General features: G+C 39.7%; 1 pseudogene; it reads left to right on the plus strand.

Annotated features, from left to right (window-relative positions):
- Nucleotides 1-1,272: 1,272 nt before the first annotated feature.
- On the plus strand, nucleotides 1,273-1,909 carry LOC116540542 (annotated as a pseudogene).
- Nucleotides 1,910-4,963: the final 3,054 nt, after the last annotated feature.

Raw genomic sequence — 4,963 nt, forward strand, 5'->3', positions numbered from 1 at the left:
GGGCAAATGTGAAGATGGTGTTGTAGGGCAGAGTTGGAGAGAGGGTGCGCTGCTTCGCCCATTTGGGAAGCTCTGTGTGCTTGAACCTCTCCTCACTCTCAGATGGAGGCTAGTGAGTGGTGATTTCCAAGACTGATAAGGCACTTAAATCCTTAAGTACTTGGTAAGTAAGATTCTATATGAGCAATCAGTTGAAGAAGCAAATAAGATTCTGAGGGGAACATTAATCATCTCTGTGTCTAATGGGTCTTCCCTAAGGCCACATCTACACGAGTGTGGAATTTTAAATAGGCTTTATTTTTGTAGACTTGCAAAAGGACAAGAAGACAAGAATATATTTTGTTTAAAAAAGTAGGTATTTTCTGGTAACTCTTTTTACATGAAAATGAACTTTAGAGCAAAGGTCCTTGGACTCTTGTCCCTAAAGCGGAACAAGTTTTCAACTTAACAAATTTTCTAGAGCATCTGGGGAGCTCTGTGAAGCTGAAGGCTTCCAAACTTAACCAAAAAGGCTCTTGCAGGAGAAATGCTTCTCCCTGAAAGCATTTGTCTGTCAACCATACTTTGCTTACCAAAGTAGACTTAGCCCAGCATATCACATCTTTGCGATTGAATAAATTATAAAGCCTGATTTTTTTTCTTAGGATTTGGAGCTATTTCACTTTCTTTGATATAAGGACTGAAAACATATTGGCAGATGTTAAGAGTTACCTTTGTTTCATCTCCTGAAATGTAACTTACTTCAAAAATTGACAGGCTGTAATATACTCATGCCTCTCTGATGAGAAATCCACCAGGGAGACTGTTTCCTCCTTTCCCCTGAATGACAGAAACATGGAGAATTGTTAATAAAAGTTGGCAGCATTGAAATTCTGAAAATGACTTGAAAGAAGAATTTGCATGGGACACCGCCACCCAAACTCACTCCAGGTGTAACTACTTTCCCTTGCTCCCTGACCGGAAGTGGAGAGTGTATGGGGATCTGCTGTGATTCTTAAGAGAAATATGGAAAAGGAGGTGTGACTGCCCCTTTAGAGGGTATCTTTTGATCTGGGGAAGAATATTGATTACTATATTTCGTCCCAATTCCTAAATTTGAAGATTAAGCAAAATTTACGTGATCTCAACCACATTCCCAGGACTCAGTGAAGCATAAAGCTTATGTGGGGCAAGGCAGCCAAGTTTTTATCACCATGACCTTCTATTTCTTCCTCTGCTATATGGCTAGTGAGGGTATGGGGCAAATTTCTTAAAATCATCTTTCTGGGGGAAGGGGAGGGCCCACTGAGGACCATCCCAGCAACCCGACCACAGCTGGTCTTCCCTGGACATCATGAACCACACTGTCCAAACCTTCTTCACTCCCGCCAACACCAACTGTCCCCATAACTATGAGATGCTGAAGGAGGAGCAAGAGGCGGCTGCACTGGGGGCGCCCCACAACCCTGCTTCCCCGACATCCACCGTGATCCACATCTGAAGCGAGACCTCCATGCCCGACCATGTCGTCTTGTACCTGTTCTATACCCTCTTCATGAACTCCTGCTGCCTTGGCTTCATAGCGTTCGCCTACTCCGTGAAGTCTAGGGACAGGAAGATGGTGACCTGACCGAGGCCCAGGCCTACGCCTCCACTGCCAAGTGCCTGAACATCTGGGCCCTGATTTTGGGCATCATCATGACCATTCTGCTGATCATCGTCCCAATACTGATTTTGCAAGCCTATTAGTAGACCAAGAGGAATCATCTAGGCCAGGGGCTCTGCCCGTGACCTGTCTCCCACATACTCCAACTTCCATTCCTCGCCCTGCCCCTGAGCCAAGGCTTTTATCAGCCCTTTATCCTCACACACTTTTCTACAATGGCGTTCAATAAAGTGCACGTGTTCCTGGGGAAAAAAATAAAAAAACCGTCTTTCTGTGAGAATATATTTCTGATATAATTTTGTGTCCTGGTGCACTTTTATATTTTGCAAGGAAAACCCGCTGTAGGAAAATTCATCTAAAAGGTTTTATTAGAGTGTGAATCATATCTGGGAAGCCCTAGGAAACATTTATCTAAGCCGTGCCCTAAACTTGCTTTCAAAAGCCTTGGAATATTCAAATAACAGTGAGAAAACAGGCATTTTTCATGGGTACCATAATAAAAAAAAATACCTACCAGTTTTAAATGTATGCCAAATCTGTGTCCAAATGAATAATCCATCCTACTTGAGAACAAATGATGATGATGATGGTAATGGTGATTATGCTAATAATCATCATCATAATAATAGCTGCCATCACTAAGCAATTACTAGGTACAAGGCACTATATTAAACTCTTTGCATGCATTTTTCTTATTTATCCCCATAACAATACTGAGGAATAGGTATATAATTATCCCCGTTACAGAGATGAGGAAGTGAGGCTTGGAAAGATTTAAGTAATCCTCCCAAAGTCCCACAACTAGTTAGTGGCAGAGTTGAGTTTCAAAACTACGTCAGTCTTATTCCGAGACCCATGTAATTAACTACAACAGTATATTGCCTATGTAGTACATATAGAAATGCCCATAAAATCTAGACAGTGTCTTCAGATGACTTTAACAAACCCTGAGTAGTTATGTGCCAGGAACCTGAGCAGGTTATGTGAAAACAACATATATGACTCTCTACTACTCTCCTCAATCTCAATCGATTTTAAAAAACCCACAAATGGTATCTTTATTTTTATGTAAATGAACCATCAAGTTTGTAAGCACAATCTTCTTTTGCCTAAAATTACAGAATGTCATAAAATATCAGGAGTGCCACTCATATTATGTAGACCAGTGCTTCTCAAGGTTGAAGTGCACCAGAGTCTCCTGGAGGGCTTGTTAAAATGCTACTGAGCTCTACCCCTAAAGTTTCTGATTCAGTAGAAGTGGGGTGGGCCCAAGAATTGACATTTCTGAGAAGGTCCCAGTGATGCTGATGCTGCTGGTGAGGGAAGAGTAGATTGAGAGCCACTGATCTCGTGACGTGAAAGCTAAGATGAAAACTACATCTATGAATGGCAGGTAGTCAATGGCCTTATATTGGGGTCTAGCCCAGGCTCTTTTGTTAACCAGCAGTGGGATACTTGGAGAGTAACTTCTCTTATGATACATATCACATAGCTAGCTTGAATCTAAAATTTATTATTTTCATTCATTCATTCAACATATTTATTAAGTCCCTACTATATGCTGTGTGCTATATTAGGTACTGGGATGCAGTGGTGAATGAAACGACATGATTCTTACCTTCATAGAGATTATAGGTCACACTAGCTAACTGCAGACATTTCAGATAAAAGTAAAATATAAACATTAATAGAAGTTCCAGCATGTCATTTTCCTATCTAAATGGATCATGTTACATACTCCTGATTTCATGATTCAACAACTATACAAATGATAAGTATTTGTGTAATTGATGGTATCAAATGTATATCTTAGGACAAATTCATGCTAAAAAATCATAAAGCTAAGAGCTACCTAAGACCATATCAGTTTACAAGCGAAAGGGAGTAAACTGCAAATTCTATCCTATGTATATATAGTTTTAGTTTCCTCCATTCATTTTTACATATTTAATTTTTTTTTTTTTTTTTTTTTTTTTGAGATGAGTCTCCCTCTGTCGCCCAGGCAGGAGTGTAATGGCGTGATCTCAGCTCACTGCAACCTCTGCCGCCTCCTGAGTTCAAGTGATTCTCCTGTCTCAGCCTTCCAAGTAGTTGGGATTACAGGCGTATGCCACCATGCCCGGCTACCTTTTGGATTTTTAGTAGAGATGAGGTTTCACCATGTTGGTCAGGCTGGTCTCAAACTCCTGACCTCAGGTGATCCACCTGCCTCAGGCTTCCAAAGTGCTGGGATTACAGGTGTAAGCCATCCCACCTGGCCGTAATATATTTTTGTAAACTAGTTTTTTCTATATAGATTTATTTTTGAATTTACATTTTTCTAGCATCTGCCCTATAATCTTTAAGAAACAAGCTTAGTTTAAAATCTAGCTTGAAGTCTTTATATTTAAAAGCATGGTGATATACTTTATCCAAAGTAAATAAAATGTTTTATTTTGTGAGTTTTTTTCTGTATGCACATATGCCCACATAAATCCATGTGCACAGCAAGGGTAAAAGGTATGTTTGTGGCGTAATTTTACTAACAATATTATAGAGTGGAAGATGTACTGGGGCAATCATCAGGATATCTGTGTTCAACACTGAGCTCCACAACCAACACTAACTTACAGTAAGTTATTGACACTTTAAGGGCCCTGGTGTTTCCATTGGAAAATAAAAAATTTAAAAATAAGAAGATTGCATAAGGTGTTTCATGATATCTTTCCCTTTCAGCCTGAGCCGTTTATTAAGCAGATGATAACAACTAATAAGAGGAAAATACTGTATTTCAGCTTCTTTCTAATAAATAAGTATTTACTCTATAAAATTGAGTACATTATTTCAAGTGTTGAAATCTTACAATATGATGTTTTTTTTTTATTTTTTAAAATCTAGTATTACTCCACTGGCTTGGAAAGCAAACTGGTCACATCAAACACTTCCTTTGAGATGGTATTTTCACAAGGGGATACATAAACACAGTGGGCCTAGCAAGCCTGCTACCAGAGCCAGCCATAGGTTGGTTTAGCTGTAAGGTTCCCTCTCATTTGTGTACTTACTGCCCAACTGGTTATAATAAGAAAAGAACCGTGGTGGTGATTCTTCCTGCACTGGACTGTTCAGTTTCTGTGATTAGTATCTATGATTTTAGTCCAACTGTGTTGGTGTTAGAAACTTCAAAGCAAATCCAAAGCCCAGTATTTAGGGGAATATATTTTAAAGGAATACTCACTACCAATTAGCCTACGCGGTAATGAAAATCATCATATATTTTCAATGATGAAAGATCCCAGTAGGAGGGCTCCTAATGGATGACAGGTGCCAGAGTGAGAGACG

Source organism: Sapajus apella, unplaced genomic scaffold, assembly GCF_009761245.1.
Source record: "Sapajus apella isolate SASKATOON/1434 unplaced genomic scaffold, GSC_monkey_1.0 scaffold141, whole genome shotgun sequence".
NCBI lineage: Eukaryota > Metazoa > Chordata > Mammalia > Primates > Cebidae > Sapajus > Sapajus apella.